At 34.3% G+C, this 14,783-nt stretch overlaps 1 long non-coding RNA gene across 2 annotated transcripts in view; it reads left to right on the forward strand.

The window, feature by feature from the left end:
* The window catches only part of LOC136026671 (uncharacterized), a 108,499-nt gene that overhangs the window by 23,119 nt on the left and 70,597 nt on the right, over nt 1-14,783 (forward strand). For both annotated transcript variants that reach the window (XR_010617386.1, XR_010617387.1), the window contains exons 4-5: nt 6,102-6,273; nt 14,200-14,371. This is a non-coding gene — a long non-coding RNA (uncharacterized LOC136026671). The remainder of the gene's footprint in view (nt 1-6,101; nt 6,274-14,199; nt 14,372-14,783) is intronic.

Here is a 14,783-nt window from a genome sequence, read left to right on the forward strand (position 1 = left end):
GATAAATTAAATACCATGGAAACCAGAAAAACTTAAGAATTAACAATTTTGCTTCTGTCAGCCTACTAAGTTATCGTACTAAAATCTTGATTATCGCCTCTCCCTCCCTCTTTCACAAAATTTCCAGGCAAAATTTTAACAAAGTTCTCTTATATTAAAGGAATTATTGTAATTTTATTATATAATGAATAGTTTCTTTTTGACTGTTATTAATTTATCATTAAAATTATTTAATTATTATTAATTATTATGATCAAATTATTTAAACTATGTTTATTTAAGGTACTTGCCCGTTATAGCAACCACACTCAAGTTCTTGATCCAAGTAAAACTGGAGTCTGTCTGTGTTCAGAGAAAATTAACTTCGTCTCAGTGAGATATTAAATAAAAAAAACTATTTTTTTTTTTAAACTGAAAGTAAGGAGCGACATTAAAACTTAAAACGAACAGAAATTATTCCGAGTACGAAAGGGGCTGTTCCCTTCTCAACGCCCAGCTCTTTACGCTAAAGTTTGACTCTTTCTCTCAATTCTACTTTACTAAACAGTAAAAAACTTAAGCGTAAAAAGCAGGGCGTTGAGAAGGCGATAGCCCCTTTCCTATTCGGAATAATTTCTGTTCGTTTTAAGTTTTAATGTCGCTCCTTACTTTCAGTTAAAAAAACTAGTTTTTCTTATTTAATTTCTGAAAGTTTTTGAATTAATGCGTGTTTGATTTTGGCTCTCCGCTCAAAAACTATTAAAATGAAATTTGCATATTAATTCTTTTTTTGGCTAAATGGCTTTCTCTTTGTTTTGATCAGACGGTTTTGAGAAAAAAGGGTGGGGGAGGAGGCCTAGTTGCCGTCCAATTTTTTGGTTACTTAAAAAGACAACTAGAACTTTTAAATTTTTATCAAACGTTTTTAGTAGTAAAAAATGTACGTGACTTAAGAATTAACTTGCGTAACAAACTTCTATATTCGTCTATTTTTATTATGTATATGAGGGGGTTTGTCCTCTCGTTAATATCTCGCTCTTTACACTAAAGCTCAGATTTTGTCCTAATTCTTTAAGAATGACCCCTGAATCAGAAAGGCAGTAAAATAAATAGTTGAAATTACTAAAAATACTTGAGCGTAAAGAGCGAGACATTTAAGAGGAGAAGAACCCCTCGTATGCGTAATAATCTCTGTTTGTTTTAGATTTTAATACTACTGCTTACTTTCAGTTGAAAAAACTTTTTCATATTTATTTCTTCATTGTTTTTTTTTATAGTAATGCTAGAAAATCCTGCGCCCCCCTTTATTGAATTTGTATTCCTCCATGACATATTCTTCCAAGAAAAGATCTTCCCGCAAGGCCCCTTCCCCTCTATCCCCCCAATCCAAAAAAACCCTCTGAAAATCCTGCGCCCTTCTTCATTGAATTTGTTTTCCCCCATGACATATTCTTCCTAGAAAAGATCTTCCCACAAGGCCCCTTCCCCTCTATCCCCCCAAACCAAAAAAAAAACCTCTGAAAACGTCTGTACACTTCCAAATAACCATTACTTTATGTAAATGCATGTCACAGTTTGTAACTTGCAGCCCCTCCCCCCAAAGGCTGTGGGGGAGTAAGTCATCCCTAAGGACATAGTTATTATGATTTTCGACTATGTTGAACAAAGTGGCTATCTCAATTTTGATCCGTTGACTTTGGGAAAAAATGAGCTTGGGAGGGGGCCTAGGTGCCCTGCAATTTTTGATCACTTAAAAAGGGCACTAGAACTTTTCATTTCCGTTAAAATGAGCCTTCTTGTGAGATTCTAGGACCAGTTGGTCGATACGATGACCGCTTAAAAAAAAACAAACAAAAAAAACAAATAAACACGCACCCGTGATCGGTCTTCTAGCATAAAATACGAAGTTCCACATTTTTCTACATAGGAGCTTGAAACTTTTAATATACGGTTCTCCGATACGCTGAATGCGATGGTGTGATTTCGCATTGTGACAATGTTGTGACAAAGAGTTCCAAGGTGGTTCAGTTATGGGGGTTCAGTTGCTGGGGGTTGAGTTACACGGTATTTAAGTTACACGCATACCGTTTCAAACAGTTCGTGGTAACGAACTGAAGTAAGGATTGACGAGGCTCAATAGTAAAAGAAACTCTAAAAAATGAAAGTTTGATACTAAAAGATACATTAAAAGAATCGAATTTTTTTGCTGATTTTAAATATATAAGTTTCATCACGTTTAGTTTTACCCATCAAAAGTTACGAGCCTGAGAAAATTTGCCTCATTTTAGAAAATAGGGGGACACCCCCCCTAAAAGTCATACAATCTTATTGGTGGTGTTGGTCCACAGGAATTGGTGGTTGAAAAAGATGCATGCAAGACATTACTCAGGGATTAACGAAACGTATTGTTGATGCTTGTATCGGCAAGTAGTTCCTCTTTATTAGTTGGATAGACAGCGCTATCTATTGTTACCGCGTGTTACTTCTAGCGAAGTTTGCCAGATGTCTTGCCAGTTCAATGGCATCCTTCTCTTGTTACTAAGGTTTGCCCGGTAAAAACAGAAGAATTTACGGTCATCAAACAGTTCGTGGTAACGAACTGTAGTAAGGAGTGACCCGGCTCAATAGTTTCCGAAACTAAAAAAAAAAAAAATGGAATTTTGAAACCAATAGTTACATCAAAGAATCACATTTTAATGTTGATTTTAAATTTATAAGTTTCGTCAAGTTTAGTCTTATCTATTAAAAGTTACGAGCCTGAGAAAATTTGTATTATTTTAGAAAACAGGAGGGAAAACCCCCTGAAAGTCATACAATCTTAAAAAATCAACACCATCAAATCTTTTTAAAATCACACCATCAGATTCAGCGTATCAGAGAACCTTTTTGTAGAAGTTTCAAGCTCCTATCTACAAAAATGTAGAATTTCGCATTTTTTTTCCAGAAGACAGATCACGGATTTGTTTTGTTTGTTTGTTTTTTTGTTTTAGTTTTTTTCCCAGGGGTGATCGTATCGATTCAGTGGTCCTAGAATGTCGTGAGAGGGCTCATTCTAGCAGAAATTAAGTTCTAGTGCCCTTTTTAAGTGACCAAAAAAATTGGAGGGCCCCTAGGCCCCCTCCCACGCTTATTTTTTCCCCAAAGTCACCAGATCAACATTATGACATAGCCATTTTATTCACCATAGTTGAAAAACCTAATAACTGTGTCTTTAGGGACGACTTACTCCCCCGCAGTCCCCGTGGGAGGGGCTGCAAGTTACAAACTTTGACCTGTGTTTACATATAGTAATGGTTACTGGGAAGTGTACAGGCGTTTTCAAGGGGATTTTTTGGTTTAGGGGGAGAGTTGAGGGGGCGGGGTTACGTGGGAGGATACTTCCATGGAGAAACTTCTCATGGGGGAAGAGAATTTCAATCAAGGGCACATGATTTCCTAGCATTATTTGAAAAAACAATGAAAAAATAAATTTGGAATTTTTTTTTACTGAAAGTAAGGAGCAGCATTAAAACCTAAAATACCTCACTCTTTACGCTAAAGTGTTTTTAGTAATTTCAACTATTTATTCTACGGCCTTTGTGATTCAGAGGTCATTCTTAAGGAATTGGGGCAAAACTTAGGCTTTAGTGTAAAGAGCGAGGTATCGACGAGGGTTGAACCCCCTCATATACGCAATAAAAACATAGGAATATAGAATTTCGTTACTTAGGTTAATTCTTAAGTTACGTATATTTCTTACCAATGAAAACGTTTGGAAAAAATTAAAAGTTCTAGTTGCTTTTTTAAGTAATCAAAAAATTGGAGGGCAACTAGGCCTCCTCCCTCGCTAATTTTTCTCAAAATCTTCCGATTAATTGCAATTAATTAATATGCAAATTTCTTTTTAATTATTTATGGGCAGAGAGCCAAGATCAAAACATGCGTTAATTCAAAAACGTCCAGAAATTAAACAAAAAAAAACTTTTAAATGAAAGTAAGGAGTTTCTGCATCCTCTACCTCCTAAGACATTGTTTTCCCCTACTAGGAACAGCGTGGTCCTCATCGTGCTACATGAAGCCTCCACGATTAGACAATAGAAGATGAGTTTCTTAAACATAGTGGCCCTGAGGTTATAAATAAATTACTGAAGATTGTGAATATGATTTACGGAAAAGGGGAAGTACTTAGCGATTAAAAAAAAAGGAGCTTAATTAATCCCCTGTATAGGTGATACGTGACTGACTGTGGTATCTATCTAGGCATTAACCTGGTCTTTGTAGGCCGCAAATTACTAAGTAAACATGTTGATTTTTGAACTGAGAGATGGTGTAGACAAGTTTATGACAGAAAAACAGTCTGGTCTTAGAAAGTGTTGAGGACGTCTTGGCCAAATTTTCCATTTCAGGTTAATAAATGAGAAGTGTCTGAGTGATCAAACACATTTATTCCTTAGTTTTATAGATGATGAGCAAGCTTTCGATTCTGTTGATAGAAGAGCTTCAGCGAAGGTCTTGTCCTTGTATGGTATACCAGACAAATACATTAAAGTGCCTAGTGCTGTGTACAAGAATTAAGTAAGAAAAACAAGTTTTATTTTTAACTGGAAATAAGGAGCGACATTAAAACTTAAAACGAACAGAAAATATTCCCTATATTAAAGGGACTTTCCCCTCCTCAACACCCCGCTCTTTACGCTAAAGTTTTTAATTTTTTTTTAAATTGGAGTCATGAGAAAGATTCTAACTTCAACGTAAAGAGCGTTTGCTTAAAGAGAGGGGTGTGAGGGGCGCTCATTGTTCCCCCGATTAAAATGAGTGTGGGAGGGGACCTAGTTGCCCTTCATTTTTTGTGTTCACTCAAAAAGGGCACTAGAACTTTTAAATCTGTTAGAATGAGCTCTTTCACAACACTATTTGACCATTGCGTCGACAGGATTACCCCTAAAAAAACAAACAAAAACAACGACAAATAAATACTGTGATTTTTCTGGCAAAAAACAACAACAAAATTCCACATATTTGCAGATAGGAGCTTGAAACCTCTACAGTAGGGTAATCTGATATTCTGAATCTGATTGTGTGCTTTCCATTTAGATTCTATGACTTTTAGGGCGTCTTTACTTGTTTTTCAAAAATAAGACAACTTTTCTCAGACTCTTAACTTTTGATGGGTAGGATTTAACTTGATGAAACGTGTATATTTAAAATCAGCATAAAAGTCCGATTCAGGTGATGTATGTATTGGTATCAAAATTCCATTTTTTACAGTTTCAGTTACTATTCAGTCGGGTTCCTCCTTACTACAGTTTGTTACCACGAACTGTTTGATAACACTGCTGCGGATAAGGTAGAATATGAGGTTAGAAGCTGGTATCATGTTTAATCAGGACTTCAATGGGGTTGCGTTCTATCACCATTAGCACGTATGATTCTGGTGCACTTTGTCCTAAGAAGCACAGCAAAGGCAATGTGAGAGCACGGAATTAAAAAACCCCTAGACTTGATGATAATGTGAGCATCTTAGATGAAAATGTTGGTAAAATGAATTATGCGAGTTCAAGGGGCTAGAATACGTTTGAAAAATTAATTTTAAGAAAGCTTGAGTTAATAAAGCAGCGTCACGTACCACGGTAGCATAATTATGAAAGACGGTAGAACAGTTTTTAGGACTTTTTATTTGACCACTAATTAGGGTAATATTTAATTGTATGCCCCAGATAATCCTATCAATAGTATCTTTGTATAACACTGAATTAGGCCTTTGATATCTTGTAACGGCTTAGGGTTGTGGCAAACATGTCTTCTTGCTTGCTTTCTTTACTTTAAAGCAACTGGATACCCTGTCAATGAGACTCATTGTAATTTTTGTTGTGTTTTTAGCACTTCAATTTTGTACGATTTTTCGCTTAGGTGTATTTTTCAAGATTTGTTTCGAGTCTTTCGTGAAGTCGCGAAACACTTAGTGAAAAAAGAAAATTTAAGATTTTGGGATTGAATGCCCATGTCTCCTGCCTACCTTCTCGGAATTGTCTTTCATCTATAAAAAAAAAAAAAAAATAAAAATACTGATTTCCTGATCGCCGTACCAAAGCACGGTAGTTAAATGTGACTGTTTACTTATCATAAATTATATGCTTTTTCAGGTGCTATATCCCCCCACCGTATTATGAAAGAAGCGCATCGTCAAAAAAAGAAGAACAACGTCTATAGAAATATTAGAAATTGGATATGACCGCAAGATGATATTTAGGAGAAAAGAAGAGACTCAGCGACGCTCAATGTGATACCAATGGCTAATGGCAAACAAAATACAAGGTAGTAGACACAGATCGAGAAAATACCTATATATATATATATATATATATATATATATATATATATATATATATATATATATATATATATATATATATATATATATATATATATATATATATATATATATATATATATATATATATATATATATATATATATATATATATATATATATATATATATATATATATATATATATATATATATATATATATATATATAATATATATATATATATATATATATATATATATATATATATATATATATATATATATATATATATATATATATATATATATATATATATATATATATATATACATATATATATATACTGTTTTAGCTGAAAAGTGGTTTATAAATCTCCCACCCACACCAAAAAAGATCTTTCATTAACACCGGCCCCCTCCCTCTGAAAAATCCTGGATGCGACCCTGGTTGTTTCCATCCGCTATTCCCTTTGCTACAAATTCATCTGAATCAGGCAAGTTCATTTAAAGGGCCTCAAAGTGCCTTTAGGCAGATGCGAGAATTGTCATTTAGAAATGACATGCTTCAAAGTGAAAGGACTTGTATTGGTAAAACTAGATTTGATGCTCTCGACAAGGAAAAAAGAAATGAGCAGTATTTTTAAATCATCTTTTTTTTATCTTTAAATTTTCTTTTGTCAGAATTTGTTTCCCTCTAGAAGACATGGAGGAAATTATACCAGGCAATCTAAAACTTATTTAGAATCATAAATGAAGATATTTGGCTATTCCCCCAATATTTGGCCACAGAATTCCAAGATATTTGGAATTCTGGCAAATTCCCCCGGTTTAAAATTCACTTCCGGGAAACTTTCCTCCCTATGGCAAATTCTCCTTGTGGAAAAATCCCCTGCAGAAAATTTGCCCCTTACTCGAAAAATGTATGCCTACTTACCAATAACAAATACTATGTGTAAACAATAAGGAAATCTTATAGCTTAGACCCTTCCCCAGGGGTTGTGGGGTTTCGTGTTATCTCTAAAGTCACAGTTATTCTGCCTTTCAACTATGCTGAACAAAATGGCTATCTCAAAATTTTGTACTTACGTGTTAGCCCGACAACACTCCAGAAATTTAATTAGATTTATCCTTATCAAATATTCTAAAATATGATGAAAATGTAATACTTTAGTATAACAAATCATGGAAACTACAACAAAGAATTATAGAAAGGGGACTGGCCAGGCCAGAACACATACTAAATTGCTGAATTGCCCTCTAATATTTTTGGTCACATAAAAAACATGACTAGAACCTTTAATTTCTGGTCAAATGAGCCCTCTCTCGATATTTTAGGGCTCCTGGGTCGATAAGATAACCGCTGAAGAAAAAGCAAAAAAAAAAAAAAAACTAACAACGCATCCGTTATTATTGTTCTGGCAGAAAATACAAGAATCAACAGGTAGGAGCTTGAAACTTCCATAGAAGGACTCGCTGATACGCTGAATCTGGTTGGAAATATATAGCCTAAAATGGGGTATATATTTGGACACAAAAAAGTTAGGTTACGTTTGATAGGGAAATTACTGTTATTATCGTAAAAATGGAGCATCAAACGTGGGAACGCTAAATATGTTGAATTATGCCTGTGTATTCTTTGGATTGCTTTATTTGTATTTAGTTTCGTATTAAACTTTCAAGTACTTTTAATTTTATAAATTTATCGTGCCAAGAATTTATCCCAAGATCAATGGCCAACTTAACTCAGGTCCCCACTTAAATCGTTGGACTAATCTTATTTAGTGCTTTCAAGACTTCTTTACTTGCAGTGAATTTTTTTATGAACAATTCTTATATGAACAGGATGATATATTAAATACCATGGAAACCAGAAAAAATTAAGAATTAACAATTTTTCTTCTGTCAGCCTACTAAGCTATCGTACTAAAATCTTGATTATCGCCTCTCCCTCCCTCTTTCACCAAATTTCCAGGCAAAATTTTAACAAAGTTCTCTTATATTAAAGGAATTATTGTAATTTTATTATATAATGAATAGTTTCTTTTTGACTATTATTAATTTATCATTAAAATTATTTAATTATTATTAATTATTATGATCAAATTATTTAAATTATGTTTATTTAAGGTACTTGCGCGTTATAGCAACCACACTCAAGTTCTTGATCCGAGTAAAACTGGAGTCTGTCTGTGTTCAGAGATAATTAACTTCGTCTCAGTGAGATATTAAATAAAAAAAACTATTTTTTTTTAAACTGAAAGTAAGGAGCGACATTAAAACTTAAAACGAACAGAAATTATTCCGAGTACGAAAGGGGCTGTTCCCTTCTCAATGCCCAGCTCTTTACGCTAAAGTTTGACTCTTTCTCTCAATTCTACTTTATTAAACAGTAAAAAACTTAAGCGTAAAAAGCAGGGCGTTGAGAAGGGGACAGCCCCTTTCGTATTCGGAATAATTTCTGTTCGTTTTAAGTTTTAATGTCGCTCCTTACTTTCAGTTAAAAAAACTAGTTTTTCTTGTTTAATTTCTGAAAGTTTTTGAATTAATGCATGTTTGATTTTGGCTCTCCGCTCAAAAACTATTAAAATGAAATTTGCATATTAATTCTTTTTTTGGCTAAATGGCTTTCTCTGTTTTGATCAGACGATTTTGAGAAAAAATGGTGGGGGAGGAGGCCTAGTTGCCATCCAATTTTTTGGTTACTTAAAAAGACAACTAGAACTTTTAAATTTTTATCAAACGTTTTTAGTAGTAAAAAATGTACGTGACTTAAGAAATAACTTGCGTAACGAACTTCTATATTCGTCTATTTTTATTATGTATATGAAGGGGTTTGTCCTCTCGTTAATACCTCACTCTTTACACTAAAGGTCAAATTTTGTCCTAATTCTTTAAGAATGACCCCTGAATCAGAAAGGCAGTAAAATAAATAGTTGAAATTACTAAAAACACTTGAGCGTAAAGAGCGAGATATTTAAGAGGAGAAGAACCCTTCGTATGCGTTATAATCTCTGTTTGTTTTAGATTTTAATACTACTCCTTACTTTCAGTTGAAAAAACTTTCATATTTATTTTTTCATTGTTTTCTTTTATAATAATGCTAGAAAATCCTGCGCCCCCCTTCATTGAATGTGTATTCCCCCATGACATATTCTTCCAAGAAAAGATCTTCCCACAAGGCCCCTTCCTCTCTATCCCCCCAATCCAAAAAAAGCCTCTGAAAATCCTGCGCCCCCTTTTCATTGAATTTGTTTTCCCCTACGACATATTCTTCCTAGAAAAGATCTTCCCACAAGGCCCCTTCCCCTCTATCCCCCCAAACCAAAAAAAAACCTCTGAAAATGTCTGTACACTTCCAAATAACCATTACTGTATGTAAACGCTTGTCACAGTCTGTAACTTGCAGCCCCTCCCCCCAAAGGCTGTCATCCCTAAGGACATAGTTATTATGATTTTCGACTATGTTGAACAAAGTGGCTATCTCAATTTTGATCCGTTGACTTTGGGAAAAAATGAGCTTGGGAGGGGGCCTAGGTGCCCTGCAATTTTTGATCACTTAAAAAGGGCACTAGAACTTTTCATTTCCGTTAAAATGAGCCCTCTTGTGACATTCTAGGACCAGTTGGTCGATACGATGACCGCTTAAGAAAAAAAAAAAAAAAAACAAAACAAACAAATAAACACGCACCCGTGATCGGTCTTGTGGCAAAACATACGAAGTTCCACATTTTTCTAGATAGGAGCTTGAAACTTTTAATATAGGGTTCTCTGATACGCTGAATGCGATGGTGTGATTTCGCATTGTGACAATGCTGTGACAAAGAGTTCCACGGTGGTTCAGTTATGGGGGTTCGGTTGCTGGAGGTTGAGTTACACGGTATTTAAGTTACACGCATACCGTTTCAAACAGTTCGTGGTATCGAACTGAAGTAAGGAGCGACGAGGCTCAATAGTAAAAGAAACTCTAAAAAACGAAAGTTTGATACTAAAAGATACGTTAAAAGAATCGAATTTTTTTGCTGATTTTAAATATATAAGTTTCATCAAGTTTAGTTTTACCCATCAAAAGTTACAAGCATGAGAAAATATGCCTCATTTTAGAAAATAGGGGGAAACACCCCCTAAAAGTCGTACAATCTTATTGGTGGTATTGGTCCACAGGAATTGGTGGTTGAAAAAGATGTATGCAAGACATTACTCAGGGATTAACGAAACGTATTGTTGATGCTTGTATCGGCAAGTAGTTCCTCTTTATTAGTTGGATAGACAGCGCTATCTATTGTTACCGCGTGTTACTTGTAGCGAAGTTTGCCAGATGTCTTGCCAGTTCAATGGCATCCTTCTCTTGTTACTAGGGTTTGCTCGGTAAAAACAGAAGAATTTAAGGTCATCAAAAAGTTCGTGGTAACGAACTGTAGTAAGGAGTGACCCGGCTCAATAGTTACCGAAACTAAAAAAAAAAAAAAAATGGAATTTTGATACCAATAGTTACATCAAAGAATAGCATTTTAATGTTGATTTTAAATATATAAGTTTCGTCAAGTTTAGTCTTATCCATTAAAAGTTACGAGCCTGAGAAAATTTGTATTATTTTAGAAAATAGGAGGGAAAACCCCCTAAAAGTCATACAATCTTAACGAAAATCACACCATCAGATTCAGCGTATCAGAGAACCTTGTTGTAGAAGTTTAAAGCTCCTATCTACGAAAATGTGGAATTTCGCATTTTTTGCCAGAAGACAGATCACGGATTTGTTTTGTTTGTTTGTTTTTTTTGTTTTAGTTTTTTTTCCCAGGGGTGATCGTATTGATTCAGTCATCCTAGAATGTCGTGAGAGGGCTCATTTTAGCGGAAATTAAAAGTTCTAGTGCCCTTTTTAAATGACCAAAAAAAATCGGAGGGCCCCTAGGCCTCCTCCCACGCTTATTTTTTCCCCAAAGTCACCAGATCAACATTATGAGATAGCCATTTTATTCACCATAGTTGAAAAACCTAATAACTGTGTCTTTAAGGACGACTTACTCCCCCGCAGTCCCCGTGGGAGGGGCTGCAAGTTACAAACTTTGACCTGTGTTTACATATAGTAATGGTTACTGGGAAGTGTACAGACGTTTTCAGGGGGATTTTTTTGGCTTAGGGGGAGAGTTGAGGGGGGGGGGGGGGGTTACGTGGGAGGATACTTCCATGGAGAAACTTCTCATGGGAGAAGAGAATTTCAATCAAGGGCGCATGATTTCCTAGCATTATTTGAAAAAACAATGAAAAAATAAATTAAAAAAATTTTTTTTTTACTGAAAGTAAGGAGCAGCATTAAAACCTAAAATACCTCACTCTTTACGCTAAAGTATTTTTAGTAATTTCAACTATTTATTCTACGGCCTTTGTGATTCAGAGGTCATTCTTAAGGAATTGGGACAAAACTTAAGCTTTAGTGTAAAGAGCGATGTATCGACGAGGGTTGAACCCCCTCATATACGCAATAAAACATAGGAATATAGAATTTCGTTACGTAAGTTAATTCGTAAGTTACGTATATTTCTTACCAATGAAAACGTTTGGAAAAATTAAAAGTTCTAGTTGCTTTTTTAAGTAATCAAAAAATTGGAGGGCAACTAGGCCTCCTCCCTCACTCATTTTTCTCAAAATCTTCCGATTAATTGTAATTAATTAATATGCAAATTTCTTTTTAATTATTTATGTGCAGAGAGCCAAGATCAAAACATGCGTTAATTCAAAAACGTCCAGAAATTAAACAAAAAAAAACTTTTAAATGAAAGTAAGGAGTCTCTGCATTCCTTTACCTCCTAAGAAATTGTTTTTCCCTACTAGGAACAGCGTGGTCCTCATCGTGCTACATGAAGCCTCCACGATTAGACAATAGAAGATGATTTTCTTAAACATAGTGGCCCTGAGGTTATAAATAAATTACTGAAGATTGTGAATATGATTTACGGAAAAGGGGAAGTACTTAGCGATTTAGAAAAAAAGAAACTTAATTAAGCCCCTGTATAGGTGATACTTGACTGACTGTGGTATCTATCTAGGCATTAACCTGGTCTTTGTAGGCCGCAAATTACTTAGTAAACATGTCGATTTTTGAACTGAGACATGGTGTGGACAAGTTTATGACAGAAAAACAGTCTGGTCTTAGAAAGTGTTGAGGACGTCTTGGCCAAATTTTCCATTTCAGGTTAATAGATGAAAAGTGTCTGAGTGATCAAACACATTTAGTCCTTAGTTTTATAGATTTTGACCAAGCTTTCGATTCTGTTGATAGAAGAGCTTCAGCGAAGGTCTTGTCCTTGTATGGTATACCAGACAAATACATTAAAGTGATTAGTGCTGTGTACAAGAATTAAGTAAGAAAAACAAGTTTTATTTTTAACTGGAAATAAGGAGCGACATTAAAACTTAAAACGAACAGAAAATATTCCGTATATTAAAGGGACTTTCCCCTCCTCAACACCCCGCTCTTTACGCTAAAGTTTTTTTTTTTTTTAAAGTGGAGTCGTGAGAAAGATTCTAACGTCAACGTAAAGAGCGTTTGCTTAAAGAGAGGGGTGTGAGGGGCGCTCATTGTTCCCCCGATGAAATGAGCGTGGGAGGGGACCTAGTTGCCCTTCATTTTTTGTGTTCACTCAAAAAGGGCACTAGAACTTTTAAATCTGTTAGAATGAGCTCTTTCGCAACACTCTTTGACCATTGCGTCGACAGGATCACCCCTGAAAAAAAAAACAAAAACAAAAACAACAACAAATAAATACTGTGATTTTTCTGGCAAAAAAACAACAACAAAATTCCACATATTTGCAGATAGGAGCTTGAAACCTCTACAGTAGGGTAATCTGATATTCTGAATCTGATTGTGTGCTTTCCATTAAGATTCTATGACTTTTAGGGCGTCTTTACTTGTTTTTCAAAAATAAGACAACTTTTCTCAGACTCTTAACTTTTGATGGGTAGGGTTTAACTTGATGAAACATGTATATTTAAAATCAGCATACAAGTCCGATTCAGGTGATATATGTATTGGTATCAAAATTCCATTTTTTACAGTTTCGGTTACTATTCAGTCGGGTTCCTTCTTACTACAGTTTGTTACCACGAACTGTTTGATAACACTGCTGCGGATAAGGTAGAATATGAGGTTAGAAGCTGGTATCATGTTTAATCAGGACTTCAATGGGGTTTCGTTCTATCACCATTAGCACGTATGATTCTGGTGCACTTTGTCCTAAGAAGCACAGCAAAGGCAATGTGAGAGCACGGAATTAAAAGTCCCCTAGACTTGATGATAATGTAAGCATCTTAGATGAAAATGTTGGTAAAATGGTTAATGCGAGTTCAAGGGGCTAGAATACGTTTGAAAAATTAATTTTACGAAAGCTTGAGTCAATAAAGCAGCGTCACATACCACGGTAGCATAATTATGAAAGACGGTAGAACAGTTTCTAGGAGTTTTTATTTGACCACTAATTAGAGTAATATTCAATTGTATGCCCCGGATAATCCTCTCAATAGTATCTTTGAACAACACTGAATTAGGCCTTTGATATCTTGTAACGGCCTAGGGTTTTGGCAAACATGTCTTCTTGCTTGCTTTCTTTACTTTAAAGCAACTGGATACCCTGTCAATGAGACTCATTGTAATTTTTGTTGCGTTTTTAGCACTTCAATTTTGTACGATTTTTCGTTTAGGTGTATTTTTCAAGATTTGTTTCGAGTCTTTCGTGAAGTCGCGAAACACTTAGTGAAAAAAGAAAATTTAAGATTTTGGGATTGAATGCCCATGTCTCCTGCCTACCTTCTCGGAATTGTTATTCATCTATTAAAAAAAAAAAAAAAAAAAATACTGATTTCCTGATCGCCGTACCAAAGCACGGTAGTAAAATGTGACCGTTTACTTATCATAAATTATATGCTTTTTCAGGTGCAATAGCCCCCCACCGTATTATGAAAGAAGCGCATCGTCAAAAAAAGAAGAACAACGTCTATAGAAATATTAGAAATTGGATATGACCGCAAGATGTTATTTAGGAGAAAAGAAGAGACTCAGCGATGCTCAGTGTGATACCAATGGCTAATGGCAAACAAAATACATGGTAATAGACACAGATCGAGAAAATACCTATATATATATATATATATATATATATATATATATATATATATATATATATATATATATATATATATGTATATATATATATATATATATATATATATATATATATATATATATATATATATATATATATATATATATATATATATATATGAATGAATTTTTTTAGTGATTCGACTTACAAAATGTATTTCACTTTCTATTCTAAAGCTAAGCACTATGGACAAAAAAAAAAAAAAAAAAAAAAAAAAAAAAAAAAAAAAAAAAAAAAAAAAAAAAAAAAAAAAAAAAAAAAAAAAAAAAAAAAAAAAAAAAAAAAAAACAATTCATTTACCACACATAGATACAAAATACACGAAACATATTAATGAGTTCAAAATTCCATGATT

This window comes from Artemia franciscana, chromosome 4 (genome assembly GCF_032884065.1).
Source record: "Artemia franciscana chromosome 4, ASM3288406v1, whole genome shotgun sequence".
Taxonomy (NCBI): domain Eukaryota; kingdom Metazoa; phylum Arthropoda; class Branchiopoda; order Anostraca; family Artemiidae; genus Artemia; species Artemia franciscana.